Source organism: Mirounga leonina, unplaced genomic scaffold, assembly GCF_011800145.1.
Source record: "Mirounga leonina isolate KUSES-001 unplaced genomic scaffold, KU_Mleo_1.0 Mir_176, whole genome shotgun sequence".
In the NCBI taxonomy this organism is placed as follows: Eukaryota; Metazoa; Chordata; class Mammalia; order Carnivora; family Phocidae; genus Mirounga; species Mirounga leonina.
The window spans coordinates 33,197,479-33,224,549 of NW_023270454.1; the positions used below are offsets into that span (position 1 = coordinate 33,197,479).

At 34.1% G+C, this 27,071-nt stretch overlaps 1 protein-coding gene across 4 annotated transcripts in view; it reads left to right on the forward strand.

The window, feature by feature from the left end:
- The window catches only part of FBXW7 (F-box and WD repeat domain containing 7), a 220,775-nt gene that overhangs the window by 45,715 nt on the left and 147,989 nt on the right, over window positions 1-27,071 (forward strand). For 2 of the 4 annotated variants that reach the window (XM_035022896.1, XM_035022895.1), the window contains exon 1: window positions 21,246-22,122. The exons of the other annotated variants lie outside the window; for them this stretch is intronic. The gene's annotated coding sequence lies outside the window, so the exon portion shown is untranslated. Of the gene's footprint in view, window positions 1-21,245; window positions 22,123-27,071 lie in introns of those variants that run through there. 4 annotated transcript variants of the gene reach the window in all.

The following is a 27,071-nucleotide window of genomic DNA, read 5'->3' on the forward strand; positions in this document are numbered from 1 at the left end:
GTAGCTAAAAAGTTCATTTAAAAAATGATTTTGATTTATTCCTTCTGGATGAACTTTCTGTGGGAAGGCTTTTCAGGCGATCTGATCTGATATATTGTTGGAATTGGAAGCATAGCCTGTACTGTATAAATGTCCTTAATTGAAATTTCACTCCATTTGGGGAGTCTTTGTGTCTTGCCCCCACTCATGCTGGTTTTTGATGTCTTTCAGCATCCTATAGCATAGTGGTTTAAGAGAGTAAACTTGGTTAAGTCTCTTAAAACTTCTCTGAGTTTGTTTCTACATTAGTAGTAGCAGTAGCAGCAGTATCATTCTTACATCAGATTATTTGTGAGCATTAAATTCATGCATACGAAGTATTTACAACAGCGTCAGTTATTGTTCTAGTTTCCTTTTAGCTGTTATCTACTGTCTTCCTAGTAGATTGTACTTATTCTTTATTTTATTTATTTTTAAAGATGTTATTTATGTATTTGACAGAGACACAGTGAGAGAGGGAACACAAGCAGGGGGAGTGGGAGAGGGAGAAGCAGGCTTCCCACTGAGCAGGGAGCCCAATGCAGGGCTCGATCCCAGGACCCTGGGACCATGACCTGAGCCCAAGGCAGATGCTTAATGACTGAGCCACCCAGGCACCCCAGATTCTACTTATTCTTGTAAGATAATGGCACATTGCTCATAATCTCCTTGTATGTTTTAGGTTCTACAGTGATCTTGGATGATTTCAGCATCCATATGGATGATGCACCAACATACTGACTCTCATTTCCCTGACCTCTCCAAATCCAGTGACTTTGGCCTCCAGTCTACCCTATTACTCACTCCCATGGGAATTATTAGTTTAATTGTCCCACCTAATAAATTATTAGTAAGTACCTTGTGTCCTTCAGGGTTGTTTGATTAATTATATAATTGTTGATTAGCCATTATAACTATACTACTAACTCATTTATACTTCCAGTCTTTTGGCTTCTCATTCTTCCAGTTATCAGCCTTCTCCATTTCTCACATTTCTTGTTAACTGAGAGTTTGTTGTCTACTTGTCCATATCCTAGATTCCTTTTACTTATATATATTTGTCCCAACTGTCTGACAAAATCCCAGTTCTGAATTAATCCAGTGATCTTCTTCTTCCATTTCTGTACCACATGAATGCTGCAGTAGAAAATCACCTGAAAGAACATACTGTTTTTTCATTATAAATTCATGATAATCAAGTGGACTCTGCTACTACTTGGAAATCTGTTGCCTTCCTCTTGTCAACTGGTTTCTTCATCTCCACCATAACTGTTTCAGTTAACCACTCTCCTCAGACCCCCAACATGACCCTTCTCTTTCTAGAGAAGGCTTCTCCTATTACTTTCCAATGAAATAGGAGTACCAGATGGTAACCCTTAGTTGCCCACTATCTATACCATTTTTTTCTTCCTCCTTAATGTTAAAGTAGGGGCAATACTGCTTATAAAAAGCAGATAAACTAAGGCTCTCTCTCTTGCCTTCTCTCTCTCTCCACTGGGTTCTTCTCATCAGTATTTAAACGTACCAATTGTCACTATTTAAAAAAAACCAAAACGAAACAATAAGGCTTTATGAGCACTACATTACTGATATTTTGTTCTCTTTCCTAGCCAAATGCTTGAAATCATTATTTATGTTTGTTTCCATTTCTCACCTTTGTCTCATCTCTCAATTTATTCACTCCACCAAACAGTATTTGCTAATGATACCAGTGACCTCTGTTTCAATAAATTACATGGCTGTTTTTAGACTTGCTTTTATTTGACCTGTGTATTAGTTTGCTAGGGCTGTCGTAATGAAATACCACAGACTGGGTGGCTTAAGCAACAAAAGTTTATTTTCTCACAGTTCTACAGGCTAGAAGTCATGGTGTCTGCATGTTAGGTTTCTTCTGAGGCATCTCTCTGTGGCTTGCAGATAATCGTCTTCTTGCTGTTTCTACCGTCTTTCCTCTGTGGATGTACATCCCTGGTGTCTGTGTTCACATTTCCTCTTATAAGGACACCAATCAGATCGGATTAGGGCTTAGATGATAACGTAATCACCCCTACAGGCCCTCTTCTCAAATACAGTCATGTTCTGAGGTGTGCTGAAGATGAGAGCTTCAACATTGGAACTTTAGGGGAACACAACTCAACCTAGAATAACCTCTTAGCAGCTTTTAGCATTTTGAAAACTCCTTCAAACCTTTTGGTATATTATTCTTCAGCCTCTTTTATAGGCTTCTCTTCTTTTTGGTCATTTAAATGGTAATTTCTTGAGTCTTGGTCCTAGGGTGCTTTCTCTTGCCCCTTTGTTTTTTCTCACCAAGCAGTCTCACCACTTCGATTTCCACTTATGGAGAGAATTACCTATCTGTTACTCTAGCCCTTACTTATCTAAGTTCCAGTCCTATTTCATAATTCTACTTAGCTATCCCAGAGGAGTCTAAATGAGTCTAAATCTGAATTTAGGATGATCTCCATCCATGTGATTTGACCCTAGTCTACCTATATAGCCTTATCTCATGCACTTTCCTTTTTACTCCTTGCTATATAGCCACACTGGCCTCCAAATATGCTGTATCATTTCCTTCAGAGCCTTTGCTCTTGGTATTTCTTGTGTCAGTATGCCCCTCACCTTTAAAAAACCACCAATTTTTAATATGTATCAAAGTTATGAACTTTGGTTATTAGGAAAATGTGAATTAAAACCATGAGATAACTACTAAAACCAACTAAAAGGGCTAAAATTAAAAAGACTGCAATAGCAAATTTTCCACTAAGACTGCTAGAACTCCCATAAATTGCTGGTATGTGTATAAACTGGTAGAACCACTTTGGAAAACCATTTGGCATTTTTACATAAATTTAAACATACATCTACCTTTGGATCCAACAGTTCTTCTGGGTATTTTCCCAAGAGAATTGAAAACATATGTCTACAAAAAGCCTTTTTCAAGAATATTTATAGTAGATTTATTTATAATAATTATTATAATTTATTTATAACAACTGGGAACACCCCAAATGTCAGTCCCTAGGATGCATAATGGATTGAAAAGTTTTGGTATATTCATACAGTAGAATACTGCTCAGTAATAAGACAGAAAGAACATACGCAAAATGACATGGAGGAATCTAACAAAAACACTCAGAGGAAGATGCTGGACACACTACAGTGTGATTCCATTTATATTAAGTTCTAGAACAGGCAAAGCTAATCTATGGTGAAAAAATTTAAAATATTGAACAACGGTTGCTTTCTTTTGGTTGTAGGGAGTACTTACTAGTGCTCAGCTGGGAAGGGGCGTAAGTGTTTCCTGAAGTGATGCAAGTGTTCAGTATCTAATAGAGGCGTGGGTTACACAAGTTTATCTATTTGGCAGAGTTGTATAGATAAGTATATATTTCATTCTATATAAATTTTACCTAAAAAATACAAAAGTTAACAATTAAGTTGGGTGCCAGGGAGCAGAGGGTATAGATGAAACAAGAATGGCAAAATGTTGATGGTTGCTGAAGTTGGGTAATGGGTACATAGGAGTTTATTATACTATTTTGTTTACTTTGTGTGTATGTTTAAAATTTTCCACATGAAAATAATTTTTTGTTTTGTTTTGGAAATCCAAAACTTTATTCTTACCACTGGCTTAATAAATAAAACCATACCAGTATGATTCTTTTCCCTTGTGAACCACACCCTGATTCCACATCCCCTTCCCCCACCAACCACTATCCTGACTCCCTCTTCACTTTTAAACATTCTCCAAATATCGATCTAAAGGTCATTTCCTTGGGAGGTGTGGGGGGAGTCTTTCCTGACTTAAAACACTCACTAATTTAAGTGCCATTGCTGTATGCTTTCATGGCTTTTATCATAATTGTGATTTATTTGCTTGATTACTTCATATCAATCTCTCCAGTAGACTTAAGTTTTCAGAGGGCAGGGTATTTCTATTCTTGTTTTAGTGCCTAGCGTAATAAATTTATTGAATGGTTGTGTTGGTGTAGTTTTTTCTTTTTTAAATTAAAGATAACATAAAAATTGAAGAGCTTTTTCTATTATTCCATACTTTGATTGCTGGATCAGTATATTAAAAAAAGTTACGAATGTGAGCAAATGCTTGATAGGTGGTAATTCTTTCTCATTTTATTGGCATCTGATAAAAAAAAAGGAGCAATAATACTGTGTACTTAGATTTCGAGCCATGTCCAAAAGGCCTGCCACTTGGTTCCCCAAATACTCTTGAGCTTTATTTTGTTGTATTTTCTGACTTGGGAGCATGTGAGTAAGTAAGACTCCTTTCCTATTTACAAAGATTATTCTTAAATACCTCTTCTCTAATGTGCTTTCACCTTTGCCTATTAGTTTGGTGTTTATCAGGGATGACAATCTTTAAGGGCTTGTTTTTTAAATTTTTTATATTGTAGGTGTGTATTTTAGACTTTGATATGCTTCATTGACAAATGAAGGTATAAACTAATGAATAATAAAGATTGATGATAATGTTTGGGAATAGTTACACATTAAATGTAACATATAATCTTTTTTAAAAAAACATGTTATCTTTAATGCAAATGTACATTAAAAGTATTGAAAGGGAGGGATTGTGTTTTGCTTTTTGCTATTTTGTAGTTCCATGGACTACTTCAGTAGTTTAACAAAATAGCTAAATTTCTGCTCTGATTTTTTTTTTTAACTCTCGCTGCTTCTTGGGAGGCAGCATGTTGTATGGTTTGAGTGTTGACTCTAAATTAGAGTCAGAATACCAGGGTTTGAGTCCTGGTTTCACTATTTCCTAGCTGCATGACTTTGACCAAGTGACTTAACAGTTCTGTGCCTCAGTTTCCTCATCATTAAAACAGATAATAATGGTATCTGACAGCATTGTGGAGATTGTATGAGTAGTGTGTACAGTGCCTGATACATAGTAAATATTAGATATTATTACTATTTGGGTTCTCTGGAGCCTAATAAATGCCTTTTTCTCTAAGGTTTTTTCTTTTTAATTGTCATAAAGTGCACATAATATGAAATTTACCATTTTCACCATTTTAAAGTGTACAGTTCAGTGGAATTAAGTACCTTCATAGTGTTGTGCAGCTGTTACCACTGTCCATTTCTAGAACTCTTCCATCATCCCAAACAGAAACTGCCCATTAAATAATACCTCTTCATCTCCCTCTCCCCACAGTCCCTGGTAACCTCTCTTTCTATCCTGACTATTCAGGGTACCACGTATAAGAGGAATCACAGTATTTGTCCTTTTATGACTGGCTTATTTCAGATGGCATAATGGTTTCAAGTTTCATTCATATTGTAGCATGCATTGTATAGCTATTGATTTTTATCTTCATTCTCTTGTGATTGGAGAAGACACTTCGTATGATATCAGTCTCTTTGAATTTTTTGAGAGTTGTTTTATGGCCTAACATCTGGTCTTCCCGGGAGAATGTTTCAGCAGCACTTGAGAAGAATGTGTATGTATTCTGTTGCTTTTGGATGGAGTGTTTTATAACTGTTACATCACTTCAGGTTGATGTGAAGAGACACGGGTGTCCCAGAGGTTCTCTGAGACCCTTCATTTTCCTTTTTTTCTTTCTGTTCATCAGACTGGTTAATCTTAGATGAGCTGTCTTCAGATTTGCTGATTATTTCTTTACCTACTCAGTTCTGCTATGGAACCCCTCTAGTGAGTTTTTCATTTCAGCTACTGTGTTTTTCAATTTTAGAATTTGTTTTTTTTTTTTTTCTTTTTTAAAATTCTTTCGCTTTATTGATCTTCTCTATTTGGTGAGATACCATTATCAGTCATACCTTTAGTTCTTTGTCATGGTTTCTTTTTGTTTTTTGAACATATTGAAAATGGCTGATTTAAAGTCTATCTAGTAAGTCCATTGTCTGGGTTTCCTTAAAGATGGCTTTTATTGATTGCTTTTTTTGAACTATACTTTCATAAGAGATAGTGCTTGGAAGAAAGTAAGGGTGTAAGGCAGAGAGTACTGTGGATGTAAGGATTATAGTGAGATAAGTTTTATGATTTATTCTACAAATTCTAAATGTAGTCTCTTGATTTTATCTGAAACTCTTAAAATTGATCAACAATATGACTCTACCGTTCATGAAAACTGATGTTTTTCTGATATTTTGAAGTGGTTAAAATGCCTATTACTGGAACCAGTATTTTACTTATTGATACTTCTCTTTGATTGGCAATTACTTAGACAATGCTAAAAGTTAACTGGGAGCACATAATAGATATATAATTATACCAAGCATGAATAACATTTGAAAATCTAGTATTTAGGTACGCCTGAGGCACATTCTAATGCCCCAAAGCTTGTATTTTCAGTAACTTGATAATATTTAAAGCTTTTGGGCATTCAGGGTACCTCAGGAGTGACCTTTCCATTAAAAAAAAAAAAAAGATCTGAATACTGTCTACCTTTTCTTATAACCCTTTAAAGTCTGTCCATTGCATGGAAAAAAGTTCAAATCCAAAAGCACTTCAAGAACATTTCCTGCTTGGAACTAAAGGGTATTATATTAGGTGAAATAAGTTAATCAGAGAAAGACAATTATCATGATCTCACTGATATGTGGACTTTAATAAACAAAACAGAGGATCATAGGGGAAAAGAGGAAAAAATAAAACAAGATGAAACCAGAGAGGGAGATAAACCATAAGAGACTCTTAGTCATAGGAAACAAACAGGGTTGCTGGAGGGGAGGGCGTGGAGGGATGGGGGTAACTGGGTGATGGGCATTAAAGAAGGCATCTGATGTAATGAGAATGAGCACTGGGTATTATATAAGACTGATGAATCACAGACCTTAACTCTGAAACCAATAATACATTATATGTTAATAAAAAAGAATATTTCCTACTAATTCCTTAGATGCATGATACATTCTAGCCTTACTAGGTTAATTAAAATTTTCCACATTTACTGTTTTATGTACCTGTTTTTGTATATAAGCTATTCACTAAGCCTAAATGTAGTTTCTTTATTTTGCCTCAAAAGTCTCCTTATTGAAGACTTTATCTTGTCTAAGCTCAATTAATTATATCCTTCATGCTGTTACATTTAGTAGTTAATATTATTGTAAGCTGCCTACGGTAATTTTTCTAGATGCTTGTTTTATTCCTTAAATTCAGTTGCTTGAGGGCAGGGATTGTATATTAATTTTTGTAGTGTCTTTCATGTGTTGCTTTATGTAGTTGATCAATTAATGCTTATTGGGTAAATGAACATTTTTGTTTTTCATCTTGAGAAATTATAGGGGTTGTTCCTTAAGGTGTTAATATTACAAGATGGCACAGATTTCTACAAGATTGGCTCTATAGGAAAATAGAAAAGAATAATTAAATATAAGTAGTTCATCTAGGAACAGTTTTCTGAAGCTGGAACTAATATGTTATTAAATTACCTAGAGTGGAAAGTCAAATTTCTAGATGATTTTGTTTTAGTTGTTAAAGTAAATGGCATATAAGAGAACTTTTAAGTTAATATGGCAAAAACAGGGGAAAAATTGCAAAGTTAAGAGTCTCTGAGGTTTCTGATGTTTCATAGACTAACAAAAGGTTGCTTTATTAGCAGCATTAATGAACGAATTGCTTTATTGGCTTAGGCATACTGGTAGCTTTGTCGGTCCAAAGAGCTAAGAGTTCTTATTTCAATTCATGATTATGTTAGAGTAGTGAAGTGAAAGCCATTGACCTTCTCTTAAGCAGAAAATAGAAAGTTTTTACAAATAGATTAAAGCATTATAAGGAATGTGATGAAGAACTAACTTAGCAAGTCACTTAAAAATTTTGAGTTTTAAAAGTTTTTTCTGCATCAATTTTACAACAGTAGATTTTTTAAAATAGACTTAATTGATATTTAAAATAATAACTTCAATGGATTTTTTTGTAGAGGTGGGTCAAATAATTGAAAAAACTGAATTATTACAGTGGATAAACTTTTCAGTTCTCTAAATGGTGAAACATATTAAGAGCCATATGAGATACAGGTGGTATTAAATTTTATAGAAGGTGTAATGCCACATAGATGGCATACCTTCCAAGATATCTTTTATTTAAGTAAATGAAATTCGTTTTGCTTATTAGGATTGTTTGGGAGTGCTGATTTGCTTCTATTAATTTACATCAGAGATTAAAGTAGGAAGAATCATGGTGGGGGGCTGCTTCTGAATCAAAGTTCTTCAAAACAATAGTTTTAAACACCAGGAATTACAGAACTAAGTATTGTATAGCTGTATAGAACTAAGATTTTTATAACAGCAGTTCATTTACAATTTTAAGTTTCTAAATTATGAAGTATTTAAAAATATAAAAAATAGGGGCACCTGAATGGCTCAGTTGGTTAAGCAGCTGCCTTCGGCTCAGGTGGTGATCCCAGAGTCCTGGGATGGAGCCCTGCGTCGGGCTCCCTGCTCAGTGGGGAGCCTGCTTCTCCCTCTCCCTCTGCCTGCTCTGTGCTCTCTGTCAAATAAACAAGTAAAATCTTCAAAAAAAAATATATATATATATAGGGGTGCCTGGGTGGCTCAGTCAGTTAAGCGTCTGCCTTTGGCTCAGGTAATGATCCCAGGGTCCTGGGATCGAGCCCCGCATCGGTCTCCCTGCTCGGCGGGAGGCCTGCTTCTCCCTCTCCCGCTGTCTCTCTCTCTCTCTGTCAAATAAATAAATAAAATCTTTAAAAAAAGTAAAAAAATATGTATATAAAATACAAGGAGGAATTTAAAATGCTCATGTATTCAAACTGCCAAAATTGACAGATATTCACATTTTGCTATAATCGCTTCAGAACTTTTTAAATAAAAACATAGTTGAAAATTACTAATCTCATTCTTTTGTCTTTCTTGTAAGGTAATTACTACTCTGAAGTTATGTATTGATTATGCATGCATTTGTGTAAAAATATTAGTAGTGTTGATTTAGTTTTAAAATGTCAGTATTAACACACTGCTTTTTTTCACAGTGTTCATATCAAGATTATCCATTTTGATGTATGTATGTACTTAAAGTTTGCTTATTTTAACTTCTGTATTATTAGTTTGTTCGATTATTTGTGATGTTAAACTAGATTATTTGCTTTAGCTAGTGCTGCCAGATTTCTCCATTGTAAAGATGCCTTTTTCTCTTTGGTAATTAGTCCCTGCCTGGAGGCTGAATAAACATTGTTTCTTAACAACCTTTCACCCAATGATTTTAACATTCATTGTTGATTTTTGCTTGAATCATTGATGGCATTAATGCTTGCAAAATGATGATTTTTTTAGTTGTTCTTCCCACATTTATTAGCTGGCATTCTTCTGTAAGGGTTTCTCCTCTTCTTTTTACATTATCACTGTGGGCTCATGGATTCTTCTTTTATTCAGTGAATTAAAATTCATTATTGTTATATTTCTTTTGAAGGTTCAGATTGTTAAAATTTAGCCGTGGGAACTCATTCAGTTTTGTTTTTGTGTGTCTCTGTGACATGTCCCATCATTTTTAGAGCACTTATTTGCTTTCTGGCACAACAAAATGTTCCATTCTTACCTTTATGCTTTCCCTACCACAGACCTGGAAATGACTATTTCTCCTCGGACCGTTGTTCCTCTTAGTGGCTATTTACAAGCTACATCGTGGGCACTGGATATGTTCTGTTTATTACTGTGTATGATTGTTTTTAGGGACTCTCTTCGACAGAACAAGTGGGGTTTAAAAAACCACTAATATTTGTAATTCCAATCTAATACCATGGGGTTTTTCTTTTGTTTCATATTTGGATGTCTCTTCTCCCACTGTGAGGATCCTAACAATAACATCAATATACATTTATTCATTTGTTCTGTCCTACAATATATACACGACGTAATATTGAAATTGCCATAACAATACTACTGCCAACTGTAAGCCCAATAAGTAAAGCTTAAGATTTCTATGCAGGTTTTTGTTCATACAATATATCCCAGTGAAGTTATATAGTCAGGGTACTATGCTCATAAGTTATTTTAATTGTTTTTTATGTCATCTTGATAAATACTTGGTTCATTTTTTTTGGTTTGTATTCAGTTTTAGCCCCCATTGTTGATTTAATTTTATTTATTGTTTCGAGTATAGTAAAACGGTAGCAAGGTTAAAAGTCCCAACTACATAAAAAGGCTTTCTCAGAGGTCTTTCTTCTCAATCATTTGTTTCCATTTTCACTCATTTTGTAGCTAATCAATTTCATTAGTTTCTGGTTTATCCTTTTGTTTCCTTTTATAAAAATAAGTCTGATTTTTGTGTGTATACATTTATGTTTGTATATATTATTCATATTCTTTTTATACAGTCATTTTTGTATTTATACAAATAGTATTTGTATTTATACAAATAGTCATTTCCAGAAAGATACTATATGTGCATATTCTTTATGAATGAATTTGAGCATTAGCTTATTGAGTTCTAGGAAGACATTTGCTGGGTATTTTTATTTGAATAATGTTATTACTCATTAACTTGGGGAAATCAACATCTTTATGATAATAAGTCACCTTTGCAAGAGAATAGGGGATGTCTGTTCAAGTTTACTTTTGTATGGTTCAGAAGTGTTTTAAAGTTTTCCTTATAGAGGTTTTATACATTTAAGTTTGTTCCTAAATATTTTTATCTTTTCTGTTGCTTTTGTAAATACTGTTTTCTCTTCAGTCAAATAAGCCATTTGAGTTTTTTTCCTTTTACTGGAGAGTTAAACTTATTTACATATCTTGATATGATGTGTGTTTTTCTAATTGGTGTGCTGTATTTATTGCTGTTTTATTCTTCTCACACCTGGGCTGTCTCTATTTGAGAATTATTTTCTTAATCAAGGAAGGTTGATATTTTTGTTTTAATGGCTAACTAAGCAGTGGACTTAGACTGTAGGTAATTTGTTTGTCTATGTTAAATGAATATCCTTTGACATTCACTTATTACCTGTTTAACATCAATGAGCTGATTCTTCTTTGTGTTTTTTTTAATCTCCCTTTATTTCACATTTTAAAAATTACATTGTAATTTGTGAGAGAATATAATATTTAAATACCATTCTTCTGTCCTTGTCCATACCTTTGTGTTAGTAATATATTTAAATTTTTTTTCTTCCAAGTTTTTATTTAAATTCTAGTTAGTTAACATATAGTGTAGTACTGGTTTCGGGAGTAGAATTGAGTGATTCATCACTTACTTATAGCACCCAGTGTTAATCACAAGTGCCCTCTTTAATACCCATCACCTATTTAGCCCATCCCCCCCCCCCCCCCCAGCAACCCTCAGTTTGTTCTCTATAGTTGTCTTTTATGGTTTGCCTCCCTCTCTGTTTTTATCATAATATATCTAAAATTAAATATATTCAATATTTATCCCATTGTTTAGTAAAGTTTTTGCCTAAGTTTCCTCTTTTTTGGATGGGATGAAATTCATTTTTTTGTAGATTGCTTATAATGGGCTATGCATAATATATTCCCTGAGTTCTTGCATGTTTAAATCTGTTTCTTTAATAGCCTTGATAAAAAAAGGACCCCTGACTGGATATGGAATCCTTGGTTTACACTTTGCTTCCTTGGATTTCTTTCTGTTCTTTTTTTCTTTTTAAGATTTATTTATTTGTTAGAGAGGGAGCGTGCGCACGTGCTAGAGCACGAGTTGGGAGGGAGGAGCAGAGGGAGAGAATCCCAAGCAGACTCCCTGCTGAGCTTGGAGCCCCATGCTGTGCTGGATCTCACCACACTGAGTTTAGGACCTGGGCCAAAATCAAGAGTCAGACCTTCAACCAACTGAGCCATCCAGGTGCCCTGCTTCCTTGGATTTCTTGATAAAGGTGCTACAATGTTGACTCACTTTGAATGTTGTTATTTAGAAGTCTGATGCCAAGCTTACTTTCTGTCTTTTCTAAGAGGCTTATTAGTATTTCTGTCTGAAGGCCCAAAAGATTTTTTTTTCCTATTTACTAATTAAAGTTTTACTAGGCTGTCTTTTAGAGTTTATTATTCTGGAACAGTTTTTACAAGTATACAGTAGATTTTTCTGGGTCAAAATTCATGTATCTCATACTTCTTCCTGGCCGCGACAACATACATATGTACATTTGTTTTTGTTTTTGGAAATACTTTTTAAATTATAGTTTTAAATATTAGTTCCTTTATTTTGCTTTTGTTCTTCAAAGTTATCAATTATGCATGTTATAGCTTCTTTACAGATCTTGGTTTTTTTTCTTTGATCATTTTTCCCTTTATTTTTATTGACTGCTTGTTCCTTAATTTCCCTTATGGTTTTATTTGAATCCAGTCTTTGTATTACTTATGTAAAAAATGATTTGACTTTTCTTTCTTTCTTTTTCTTTCTTTCTTTTTTTTTTTTGTATCCTCCCAAATAGGGTCAATTCTTATTTCATATCTTGCTGTGTTTCGTCCATTTCTATTCTGGGTTTTTGAGTTTTGTTTATACACACACACACACACATGCATGCACACACACTATACACACACAGAGATACACATACATACACATTATAGATAATTACTTTATCTTAGAGTATTAGTTTTTAGTTTTGTGAATTTTTTGTGGTGAGAATTTTCATTAGACGTGTTTGGACTTGGAATTTGTGTTCTTATAGTGGCTTTTTTTATTAGTTTGTCTATTAGTTCTGTTCATTTCTTAGCTCAGCATTACCAGTTGTATGTATACAGGGATGAAGGAGTCCGTGGCTGATAATATTTCTTGTTCAAGAGCTCTCCCTTTTGTTGGTATAGTGAAGTGTAATTTCTTTAATTTATAGGTTTGTTTGTTTGTTTCTGGTCTAGGAGGGGGAAGGGGTTGGTAGATTGTATATTTTTTGAGATTCTTTTTTGTAGAGCAGCCCTTCCTTTCTGTTCTTCAGTAGCGAGCGACCTGATCTACCCTGAGACACCTTTTCTTCATACTTTCCTGTGTACTGTCAGACTTTCACTTTCTGGAGATTATTTTATGAGTTCCACCTACTCCAGGCTCCAGTTTCCTTCTGTTTTCTATGCAGTCTGCTTGATTCTTCAGAATTTGTTCTGCTAAAATTTTATCCCCTTCCACAACTTATGTCTAACTTGGACTCTGTATTTGTTTGCGAGTTAAACTGATGGTGTGGTTTATGGGTGTTTTTATTTGTTCTCTGGGTTGATGCCTTTTTAAAAAATTTCTTTCCGAAGGGTATATGGAGAGATTGGATTTACATGGGGCTGCTGTTGTCCTCTGGGAACCTGGAATATAGTCATTTGACTTTTAACTTTGTTGTACCCCTTTTAATACAGAAATTTAAAGTTTTGATGACAGATATATCAACTTTCTTTATGGTTATTGTGTCTTAGTTAAAATAACATTTTCTGTCTTCATATCTTGTGAGGTTATTCTGTATGGTCTTTTGAAGGTTTTAGTTTTGATTTTCATGTATTGATAAACTTAACACCTAGAAAGTTTTATCTGGACTAGGTTAATTTTACCTTACTTTTTAAGTGGATGATTAATTGTCCCTGAATCATTCATTAAATAATCTTTTTCCTCACTTATTGTAATGCTACCTTTGTTATGTATCAAATTTCTGTATATACACAGATTTGAATTTGGGCTCTGTGTTCTGTTTCATTGGCCTCTCGACCTAATACTGCAGTATTCACCAATATAGATATATAGTAAGTCTTCACAACTGGTTGGTAAACTTCCTTTCTTTTTATCCTAAAATTTTGTGCTAATGTTAGTCCCATATAAACTTTGAGAGAATTATTTGGTCTTGTTTTTAGCTGTGAACCAAAGCAATAGCAACAGTTATTTGTACTTACTAAAACAAGGGATTAACCTTTTATCGCCTACTGTGTGCATGTATTATTTAATCTTAAGCAGTTCTAACATGTGGGTATTACTCTGTTTTACTTTGAAGAAATTGAAACTTAGAAAAGTTAAATAGGGCGCCTTGGTGGCTCAGTTGGTTAAGCAACTGCCTTCGGCTCAGGTCATGATCCCGGGGTCCTAGGACTGAGTCCCACATTGGGCTTCCCTTGCTCTGCAGGGAGCCTGCTTCCCCCTCTCCCTCTGCCCGCCACTCTCCCTGCTTGTGCTCTCTCTCTGTCAAATAAATAAATAAAATCTTAAAAAAAAAAGTTAAATAATTTTATTAAATAAATATTGAGTGCCTACTATATGTATTACTCCCATGTGCTAGAGCTGGAGTGATAAATAAAACTGGTACTACGGTGCCTTAGTGGCTCAGTTGCTTAAGCAACTGCCTTTGGCTCAGGTTATGATGCCGGGGTCCTGGGATTGAGTCCCGCATCTGCCACTCCCCCTGCTTGTGCTCTCTCTCTCTGTCAAATATATAAATAAAATCTTAAACAAAAAAACAACACTGTTACTAATATAAAGATTTTTTTCTAATATAAAGATTTTTAAAAAGGTGTAATGCTCCTTGATAGTTATAAGATACAGAATTGCTTGGTTATTTTGTTTGTTACATGTGTTTTTTTTTTTTTTTAAAGATTTATTTATTTATTTGAGAGAGAGAGAGAGAGACTGAGAGAGAGAGCACATGAGAGGGGGGAGGGTCAGAGGGAGAAGCAGACTCCCCGCCGAGCAGGGAGCCCGATGCGGGACTCGATCCAGGGACTCCAGGATCATGACCTGAGCTGAAGGCAGTCGCTTAACCAACTGAGCCACCCAGGCGCCCCTGTTACATGTGTTTTAAATGGTTAAGAAGCATATTAACTAGAATTTGCAAGATAGACAAAAGGTTCAAAATCACCTGCATAATTGATTCTCCCCTCTACAAAAATATTTTAATTCATATCTACTTTCTTTATAGTTTCTTGGCATATAATTTTTGTTACTACAGTTTTCAATCATGAATACGTGACACGTGATAGTTCTTTATATACCTAACAACATCTTATGTAATTGGGTGTGCCGTATTGTAAAGCAGATCTTTTTAAGATACCACATGACTGAGTTTTAGTAAATAGTTTATTAAAAGTGAACCTTTTTGGATGGGTCTTAGTGATATTGCATGATGGAAGGCATCTATATTAAGGTAATATTTATTTATGTAGCCTTGTTTAGAGAAAAATGATCTCTTTCTAACTTTGCTCTGAATTCATATGTGATAGCCTACTGTGGGGCTGGGGAGTTTCCACTGATAACATAATATGTCCTACTTTAGATCTCATCTACTCTAAGGAGAAGAGTTAAAGGAAGATGATGATAAGCTTGGAGTACATATACAGATTTCTCTTCTGTAAAAAAAATTCGTTTATACTTGGAAGCTTGATTATATAATTTGGGTTATTTGCTGTAATAAATGCTTATTTGCAGTGCCTTTCGAAAAGAGGTAGGCAAGACCTGAATGTTAATTGAATATTTTCCACATGGAAGTAATTGAGGATAGGAGATGTGGGAGTGGCGACTCAGAACTCTTTGAATACAGGGATGTCCAGCCGAGTTTTGTTTTTTCTGGCCATATTTTCAAGTATTTACATTTGGAAAACTTTCCAGTCACCTAATAGGGTTATTCACTTGGAAGGTTTGGAATATGCTATATATTTTCTTAAATACATAAACTTATGCCAAGGTTATGTATATTAGTATATATTATTTCTTCTCAGTGCTAGATAGTTTGTTAGAGTCAGGTTTTGGCACCAGAGAAAATCTGTGTTTCCAGATTTTACTCATTTGTAAAGATTATTCTTAAAATAGAAGACAGGGATCTTGATATTTAAAACTTTTGTAAAATGGCTGTTAAAGATGAATTAAATGATAGGTTTAAAAGATCATTGCTACAATTCATTCAGTTACGAACGGAAATTACGTAATTGTTTAATAGTTATCACAAATGTCCGTTGTGGTCATATTTAATATTTATATTTAAAGGAAGACCAAAGACTACTTTTAGTTCCTAGTTTAAAAGCTATTATTTTGACAAATTTTGTTAAAAGTATTAGAAATACATATATATGACACATCTATATATGTTTGTATATATTTGCTTCACGTCATAATGAACTTGTATTTTCTATCATTATGAACTTAACATTAAAGAAAAAATACACCTTATGACCTAGTATCATTTGATTTTACTTCTCACCTTACTCATAATTGTTTCTTTAATTTCAAAAGGAATTTGTGTGGTCCTACTTTTATACCCGATTTAAATAGGAAATTTAGATTTATGGCTGTTCAAACAAAGTATTTGTCCATTAGGGTATGTATTACTGTCTATTTTGTTTATATTGCCTTGTTCTTGATTTAGTAAGGTCTTGCTTTTTATGTATACTTCTTTAGTTGGTGGTGTGGTCTAGTCTGGTCTGGCCTATGTGTAGGGAGTGTGGTGTACCCATAGGATAAACACTTTGTCAGAGCATCACTTTTACTTAAAGAGTTGGAGAAGAGAAACATTGAGCTAACTGTACTTATCATGGTGAGCACTGAGTAATGTATAGAATTGTTGGATCACTATGTTGTACTACTGAAGCTAATATAACACTCTATGTCAGCTATACTTCAATAATAAAAATAAAAAAGACTATTCTGAAATCCGAAGGAAAAAAAAAAGAAATGTTAAGCAATTTAACTGTTAGGTAATCAGAAGATTATTTATATAATAGAATGAATTCACAAATAATACAAAGTTGAATGCAAAATGTGTGTTAATTTTTTTTTTTTTTTTTAAAGATTTTATTTATTTATTTGACAGAGAGAGACACAGCGAGAGAGGGAACACAAGCAGGGGGAGTGGGAGAGGGAGAAGCAGGCTTCCCGCTGAGCAGGGAGCCCGATGCGGGGCTCGATCCCAGGACCCTGGGATCATGACCTGAGCTGAAGGCAGACGCTTAACGACTGAGCCACCCAGGCGCCCCTGTGTGTTAATTTTTAACGTAAGACAAACATTCCAAGTATTTTGGCTTTCATGTAGATAGACTATTTCAGTCTGTACTCTGCATTGTCATAGGTTAGATGGAACCGAGGATAGGGTGAGATGAGAGAATTATATGTTGATTACTTTTACCTTTGGTAGTATTTTGCTAGGGACACTAAACTGGACTGTTGCGAGAAGTATTGCTTTAAGGTATTTACCCTTGACTCTTCAGGTGACTTTGGATGCCTTCTTGGTGTCTAGGATACCTTCCTAGGAAATTAATTTGACAGAATCTGCTTATCATGTACAAGGTCTCTTTCTGGGTTGGTAGTTTAATACCTAAAGGCTTCCTGATGATATACCTCATGACAACTTTGTCTTCTTTTCTCTAGATCTGTAGAATTTTGATCTTGGGTATTGGTTTCAGTCTTTTTGGTGTTTTGTTGTCATTATTGTTTTATTTGTTAACTATATTCTCATTTTCTTTCTTTACATTTAGTTGGGCTTTATATTTTTCTTCGCATAAATCTGTGTCCTGAGGAAATTTGCATCAGAGCATTTAATAATTAAATTAGCTATTGTGAGTGGATTTATTTTATATGAATAGTGTGCCACAAGTAAATTGTATTGCAGTTGATTTCCTTTTTATGGGTCAAATAAATGAAGAGACCTACTGTTTTTTAGAATGAAAAGCCCAAAATTGTAAAATACAGACTTTTTCAAAGTTTTATCCATCAAACTAATGCAGTTCCATCAAAATCACAACTTATTTTTTCTCTTTGAAGAGTGGGGGAAACTTGACAACTTGATTCTCAAGTATATAGAATATATGAATGAGAATATCCAATAGAAGTTTTAAAAATAAAAATCTGACAGGTCTTTTATGATATATATACTATATACAGTATGCAGTATTATATTATATACTATAATACTACAGCTATACTATAAAGCTGTAGTAATTAAAACATTGATAGTGATACAGGAAGAGCCAGAAAGAGTCCAAATAAATGAAAAATAGGAAAATTGTACACACACACACACACACACACAAAGCACAGTTTTTTTTTTTTTAAAACATTGAAATGTGATGAACCGTATATTTGAAAAGGAAAACAGATTTAAGTCCATTAAAATGGAACAGACTTCTCTAAGAAAAGATATAACAAGATCAGACCAGTATAGTAGAAAATATTTGCAATTTGTAGCGAAGTTTTAACAAACATAACAAAGAGCTTCTAAATTTAATAAAACCTAGAAAATGAGTTATGAATAAGGGGAAATAATTCAAAGAATATACATGAATAGTTTTATGAAAGTATGCATAAAGATATATATACACAAATGTGTTAATTACAGTATTATTTGTAGTAGCAAAATGTTAGAAACAGTCTGAATGTCCACCAGTAGGGAAATGGCTACATAAATTCATTTTGAATATTAATAGATTGACTAAAAAGATTAAAATCTGGGTCATGATATAGCAAAACCTCAAAGACATATTATTAATATATAAAATGATTCACATAGTATGATCTTAATTACTTAGTAGAACTATATTGTTTATGGTAATCTTGAAACTGTTCCAAATATCTTATAGGCAAGTCATTTTAGTTGACCTATTAATATTATTAGGAACCATAAATTTAACATTAAGGGAATATAGACAGATACAGTCACTAAAAATCTTTCACTGTCAATTAAACAGAGATATTAATATGAATCCATGATTATACACATATATTGCCCCCTCCTATCAGAAGGGCTTAGAAGCATCAGCAATAGCAGTAGCAATAATTACACTTAACATTGATAACATGGTCTCTAAATATTGTTCCTACTGAAAAGGATCCAAGGCTTCTGTGAAAAATTGCAGATTCTAGGTCTTGGGCAGAGAAAACCACACAGCCAGAAAACAGAAAAGTGCTTTAAAAGCTGTTGAATCACATCAACAGAACCCCAAATCACAGCAGTTCCTACTGGCCAAATCTGGAACTATCTGAGCATTGGTGAAAGGATGCTTGTAAATAATGATAAAACCTTAAATTGAAAAAATAATTTATGAGTCTAGAGTGATAAGAAGAGGGATAAGGGAAAAGGGAACCCTTCTTTAGAGAAGAAAGAAGTTAACACATTTTTAAGTAGTGTTAGAACTAGAAAATTATCATACTGAAAACCCCAGTGAAACAATTTAGGACAGACACATTAGTGAGTGCCAAAACCTTTGGGGAAGGACTGCTGGAAACAGGATATATACCTAATATCAAGTTATTATCCCATATATCACTTACTGTTATAAAGGGGAAAATGTGCCTTTATAAACAGGAAGATCTGTAAGTCGCCACTTGAACCAAGTGGTTCAAACAGAGGATATGTTTCTTGCTGTGATCTATAATACTTAAACCTTCGGAGTCTTCTTGCCTAGTATGTTTATTCTGTATCCAGTCAGGTTCCCATAACCCATGAATTGTCACAATCTTTTATTAGTTGTAGGAGCTTTTCTGTAGCCTTTGTCTACGTTTTCTATGTAGATAGTCATGCATACAAATAAAGACCGTTTTCATTTCTTAATTTCCGGTTTGTATGTCTTTATTCTTACTTTTTTCCTAACTGCACTTGCTAGGACTTCCAGTAACGATGCTGAGTAGAACAAACGTCTTTGCCTTGTTCCTGGTCTTTTATTAGTTGTTTATTGTTAAATATAGAATTAGCTGTAGGTTTATTTAGATGGCTTTTAGTTGTTGAAGGAAATTCCCTTTTATTCCTACTCTGCTTTATTTTTTGTTATTTTTAATGAGAAATGGATGCTGGATTTTGTCTAGTGCCTCTTTAGCTATTGAAATGATCATGTGGTTTTTCTTCATTAATGTAATATAATTCCTTGTTTGATTTTCAAATATTGAACCAGCTTTGTAGTCTTGCCATAAACCCTACTTGCTTATGAGCTTTTATTCATTTTTATATTGCTGGGTTGAGTTTGCTCATTTTGTTGAGGATTTTTGTATCCTCATGAAGGATGTTGTTTCTGCTATTTTGTTGAGGATTTTTGTATCCTTCGTGAAAGATGTTGTTTCTGCTATTTTCTTTTCTTTCTTTTTTTAAAGATTTTATTTATTTATTTGACAGAGAGAGAGATAGCGAGAGAGGGAATACAAGCAGGGGGAGTGGGAGAGGGAGAAGCAGGCTTCCTGCCGAGCAGGGAGCCCGATGTGGAACTCGATCCCAGGACCCTGGGATCATGCCTGAGCTGAAGGCAGACGCTTAACGACTGAGCCACCCAGGCGCCCTCTGCTATTTTCTTAAAATATCTTTGTCTTGCTTTGGTATTTTGAGTTGGGAAGTATTGCCTCCTCTTCTCTTTTCTAGAGTAAATTGTGTTTAATTGACATTGTTTTTCCTACATGTTTTGTAGTATTATGAAACCATCAGAGCATGTGATTTTTGGCAGAATTTTAACTACAAATTTGTTTTCTTTAATATATACTAGAAAATTCAGGTTACTTTTTCTTTAATAAATTTTGGCAGTTTTTCTCTTTCAGAATGAAATGATCCATTTCATCTTAGTTGCTGAATTTGTAGACATTAATTTGTATTCCTTAGTTATTTTAAGTATTTTGTAATTATTCTTTTTGTGTCTTTTTGTGTCTAAAGTCTATAGTGAGATCCCTGCTTTCAATCCTTGTTTTGGTAATTTATATTATCTTTCTCCTTTTTTCCCTTGATTAGTCTTGATAGAGGTTTATTAATTTTATTGGACTTTTAAAAGAACCAGCTTTTGTATCCATTTTTCTCTATTTTTCTGTTTTCAATTCCATTTATCCATTCATTTCTGCTCTTTATTATTGCCTTCCTACTGCTTGCTTTGAGTTTATCTTGCTCTTCTACGTCTGTTTTCTTAAGGTGGAATCTTACCAATTTAAAACTTTTCTTCTTTTTCATTTCTAATATAGGCATTTAATGCTATAAATTTCCTTCTAAGCACTACACTGATTGCATCATACTAATTTTGATATGTTGTATTTTTATTTTATTTTGAAGCACAAGCTTCATAAGAAGTACATTGTAAAAATTGGCAATTTAGAGGAACTGTGAGGAATTCAGAAATACTTTTAAGGTTTGTGGGAATGTTGAAGAAAATGGTTGGGGCTTAACTTTATAAAGGTGTATTTGTGTAGTGAAAAGGATTATAAAAATGGAGATAAATTGTATCAAAACTTTTTTTTTTCTTTTTTAAGATTTTATTTATTTATTTGACAGAGAGGGACACAGCGAGAGAGGGAACACGAGCAGGGGGAGCAAGAGAGGGAGAAGCAGGCTTCCCGCTGAGTAGGGGAGCCCGATGTGGGGCTCGATCCCAGGACCCTGGGATCATGACCTGAGCTGAAGGCAGACGCTTAATGACTGAGCCACCCAGGTGCCCTGAAACTTATATTTTGTAGTGTTGTAACAGGTGGGGCAAATCAGATATTTCAAAGGTACCATGAATTTACTTTTAGATTTGTTGGTAGTGTCTATGATAATGTCATCAGAATGTTGAGGGATTCCTTTCAAACTCTGAGGTATTATATAAGTGTTGATTTGCAGTTTTGAAGCAATCAAGCAAGATGCTTGAGAGGATAAATACTGAGTGCTGTGCCTTCTTTGTTCAGGAAATAGAAATGCAACATGAGATTTTTAAAGTACAAATTTACATCTTTCGTAAAAAATGTGATGTGTGAAGGTTTTTGAAGACATTTAAAGGCTATCTAGGATTCACTTCTGTATAAGATGGAGATAGGACTATTGATTTGCACTGGGCTGATTTGTGAAATATTGTACTTAGGCTAAATAGAATGGATGATGGGTAATTTGAGAAATGATTTCTAATGCTTTGTTCCAGGTAATTCAAGATCTGATATCTAACTGCTTACAACTCTTGACTAGCTGCGATCCTGCTTTTTTTATATTTGATACTAGTCTAGCTCCAGCTTTTCCACCTACAAAATTAAAATAGAAAACAAAAAATAACAGTATACTAGGAAAATATATCATTAGCACTATTTAAAGATGCTAGATTTTCAAATATGAATATTTACATGGTTAAAGTTCATGAGAAATCTTTATTAAATTTATTGCTGAGTGAACAGTGTGCAGTCACTGAATTCATCCTGCGTCTTTTATTTTAGGGGAAGACTGTTCTGCTTACATCCTTATCATCCTCTCCGGGATCTTTTGTATTACCAGAAATCATGGAAGTTAGGTAATTTTTCTAATAAACCCATGTCTAGTTTCTGCAGGTTCTTTAGATGTTGGATGAGATCTGTTGGTTCTTAAGTTTCAAGGTGAACCATATCTGTAATCCTCACCCTTCTCCTGGTATTTATCTTGTTTTGCTGAGATGTGTGACCTCTGGAGAGATCTCCCTTATATTCACTAAGTTGGTCTTTCTTTTTTTAGGAAGATAAAGCAAACTTCTCTTGAGGGAAGGTTTTTTTTTCCCCTCTTCTAGTTCTAAGGTGCCTCTCAAATTAACAGTTTTGTTCCTATCAAAAGTTTCTCAAAGTGGGAATGGTTAGTCTTACATTATTCTTGGTAAGTAACCTGGTGAATACCATTTAGAAAGCTAAATACCTGAATTAGAAGAAGCAGGTGTCTGGCTTGGGGGCCGGGTGAATGGTTAGACTGATTTAAAAAAATCAGTTTTGTGAAAGGGTTGCTTGTGCATCTTATGTCTCAGAACTGCACCTGAGTGGCCAGCTACCTTCTTGTAGAAACCTGACGATAATTTCTGGCTGATTGGAGGTTTGGAGGAGTCTACCAGGCCAGGCTCTTAGGGATAGAATAACACAAGACTGAGGAAGGTTATTGTAAGGTTTTGATGAGTTGTGTAAAGTTAAGATTGTCCAAAAGAAGCTCTGCCTCTGGGAATTGTTCAGGGAACTGAACTTTCGGAGCTTATAGCATTCTGTTCCTCTGAACATTGTCTTAAAGACTCATACAACAAAAAAATCAACTCAAGACAAATAGGTTGTTGTTGTGACTGATAAGGGTGGTTTCCATCAAGATAAAAGTTTTCAAATTTGATCAAATAATGATATTTAAAGAGAGGAATAGAAGTTGGTTAGATGAAATCATAGTTATTATGTAAATACAGTGGAAAAGTGGATGAATGATAGGACTGTTTGTATTTTGAATAAGGAAGGTACCATTGTAAATATCAACCTAAAAATTTTTAGCTCTGTAGGATTACTTATTTGCAAGGCTTTTCTTCAAAATGTTATTGGCTTTAAAATTTTTAAAAGTTATTTATTAAAAAAATTTAAAAGTAACTCCACATTTTATTTTTTATTTTAATTAATTTATTTTCTTTAAGTAAGCTCTATGTCCAACATGGGTCTTGAACTTACAACCCCCAAGATCAAGAGTTGCATGGTCTACCAACTGAGCCAGCTGGTGCCCCCCAAATTTTTTATTTTTAATTGAAGTACAGCTGACATATTATATTAGTTTCAGGTGTACAAGATCGCAATTTGACAATTATATACGTTACGAAGTGTTTGCCATGATAAGTGTAGTTACCATCTTTTACCATACAAAGTCATTACAGTCTTATTGACTATATTCCCTCTGCTGTACTTTTCATCTCTTTGACTTATTTTGTAACTGGAAGTATATACCTCTTAATCCACTTTATCTATTTCACTTCCCTCCCCCCCATCCCCTGGCAACCACCAGTTTGTTCTCTGTACGTGTGAGTCTGTTTGTGTTTTGTTGGTTCATTTGTTTTGTTTTTTAGATTCCACATAAACGTGGGATTATATGGCATATGTCTTTCTCTGTCTGACTTATTTTAGAGAGCATACTACCTTCTAGGTTCATTCATGTTGTTGCAAATAGCAAGGTTTTATTCTTTTTTATGGCTGAGTAATATTCCTGTGTATGCGTGTGTGTGTGTGTGTGTGTACACACAATATCTTCTTTATCCATTCATCTTTCCATGGACACTTAGGTTGCTTCCATATCTTGGCTATTGTAAGTAATGCTGCAATAAACATAGAGGTGTACGTATCTTTTGAATTAGTGTTTTTGTTTTTGTTGAGTATATACCCAGAGGTGGAATTGCTGGATCATATGTTAGTTGTATTTTTAACTTTTTGAGGAACCTTCACAATGTTTTCCATAGTGGTTGCATCAGTTTACATTGCCACCAACAGTGCACCAAGGTTCCCTTTTCTCCATATCCTTGTGAACACTTGTTTTTTCTAGTCTGTTTGATACTTGCTTGCCATTCTCACTGGCGTGAGGTGATATCTCATTGTCATTTTGATTTGCATTTCCCTGAGGATGAATGATACTGAGCACCTTTTCATGTGTGTGTTGGCCATCTGTATGTCGTCTTTGGAAAAATGTCTATTTGGGTCTTCTGCCCAGTTGTTGTTGTTATTATTATTATTATTATTATTAGAGGAGAGAGGGCCAGAGGGAGAGGGAAGAAGGATTTTAAACAGGCTCCGTACCCAGTGCTTGAGCCTGACGTGGGGCTCGATCTCAGAACCCTGAGATCACGACCTGAGCTGAAATCAAGAGTTGGATGCTTAACCCACTGAGCCACCCAGGTGCCCCCTCTGACCATTTTTAAAATTGGATTATTTGTTGTTTGGTGTTTAGTTATATGAGTTCTTTGTATATTTTGGGTATTAACCCTGTATCTGATATGTCATCTGCAAATATCTTTTCCCATTCAGTAGGTTGCCTTTTCATTTTGTTTATGGTTTCTTTCACTGCAAAAGCTTTTAGTTTGATATAGTTCTAATTGTTTATTTTTGCTTTTGTTCCATTGCCTGGGGAGACATATACAAAAAAATATTGCTTAGGCCAATGTCTAAGAGTTTACTGCCTATGTTTTCTTTTAGGAATTTTATGGTTTTAGATCTTACATTTAAGTTTTTAATCCATTTTGAATTTATTTTTGTGTATGGTGTAAGAAAGTGGTCCAGTTTTATTCTTTTGCATGTAGCTGTCCAGTTTTCTCAACACCATTTAATGAAGAGACTATCTTTTCCCCACTGTATATTCTTGCCTCCTTTGTCAAAAGTCTTGAGATTTTCTAAGCAACAGGGCCAAGTAGTTTGCCTTAACATTTTTATGAATGCTTGGCTTGATCATCTGATTGCTTTTGAAATCAATTTCTGAGTTAGCTATTAATACTTTTAATATGTGTACAAAATTACACATTTGTAAACCTAACTTGAGCCGGTGTAGAACAGACATTAGCAAGATTTTATGTAAAATTTTCTCTAGTATTAATAGACAATTATAAGGAATTTTTTGCTGTTAAAATTTATATTTACATTGAAACTATTCTCAAAACTTATTAATACAAAGTGGCCAGGCATATTTATTTATATAGAGTCAGTAGAAATAAATTGAAATATACTGTTAGGAAATTCAGATTTTTAAATTAGTACATATCATCAGTATGATGACCTGAAGTTATTTTACTGTGAAGTAATTTTTCATCTATTTTTTAAAAATAAACTTTTAAGGGGCACCTGGGTGGCTCAGTTGGTTATGTGTCTCACTCTTGGTTTCATCTCAGGTCATGATTTGGGGTTGTGAGATTGAGCCCTGAGTCGGGCTGCACGCTGGGCATGGAACCTGCTTAAGATTCTCTCTCTCCTTCTGCCCCTGCCCCCCACTCATGTGCATGTGCTATCTCTAAATAAATCTTAAAAAAATTATAAAAACTTTTAAAATAATTGAAGTATAATTTACATACAGAAAATTATAGATTAACTTTTCTATATTGATAAACTTACAAAGTGAACATACCTTTGTAGTTGCAACATAGATCAGTATATCAACTTATCTGAAGCTGCCCTGTGTCCTGTCCCAATCAAATAACCCCTTCACCCAAAGTTAACTACTATTCTGACTTTGTGATGAGAGATAAGTTTGTCTTGTTTTTGAATTTATTAAATTAAAAAAATGTATATATACACACACACCCACACCTGGCTTCTTTCAAACAGCATTATGTTTGTGAGATGTATCTTGTTTTGTGTATGACATTAGTTTTCTCATTTTCACTGAGGTTTAGGATTTCATGAATATGTATATGCTACCTTTATTTCCCCCCTTTGCCAGTGGACGGTTTGGGTTATATAGAGTTTTGGGCTCTTTAGATAAAGCTGCTGTGATAAACTTTGTGTATAGCTTTTTGTGCACATATGTACACATTCTATTGCTTGTGTACCCAGGTATGGTATTACTTGGTCATTGGCTATGGGTATTTTCACCTTTTGTAGATACTTCCAAATAGTTTTCCATACTGGTAATACTAATTTACATATCTCCCGGCAGTCACTCGCACTTGGTTTTTAGATAAATCTTACTCATTTTGGTTGGTAATAGTTTCTTATTGCATTATCTATATTTTCCTGATAGTGATATTGAGTACCTTTTCAGTATGCCTATTGGGTTTTAAAATTATTTTTTTGTGAAGTTTTGTTTGGCCTTTAGCCTGTTTTAAAAATTGGGTTGTCTTGTTCTTGGTGACTTATTTTTCTAAAATAATATTTTGTTCATGAGTCCTTTGTTGGATATGTGCATTGCGAATATTTTCTGCTGCTCTGTAGCTTGCATTTTCACTTTTTTAAGAACATAACCTTTACATTTTATTGAAGTCCCATTGGTTGATCTTCATGTCTTGTTTAAGAAATTTTTGCCTATCTGAAAGTCATGACGATATTTTTCTGTCATCTCATAGAAGAAGCTTTATTGTTTTAACCTTCATTTTTAAGTCTCTAATACACTTTTTCTTCTTCCTTTTTCAATGGCCTATGGATGGATAAATTTGATGGATTTTAACAGTAGTAGTGATAGAAAATCTTTTGGGTGTGGCTTACTATAAGAAAACATTTGTATTTTATTTTGTATGTAGTATTGTAAATTCTGGTATGATACCATTTTCTGTTAGTAAGATACATGATTTGTATTCTGGTAATTCTTTAAAAGGAATTTAAGAACACTTTTGTTGACTCTAAAAGAGACAGTCTAAGTTTATATTATATATACACATATATTTTAAAGATTTTATTTATTTGAGAGAGAGAGCAAGAACATGAGCATGAGCAGGGGTGTGTGGGAGGGGCAGAGGGAGAGGGACAAGCAGATTCCCCATCAAGCATGGAGCTGACACAAGGCTCG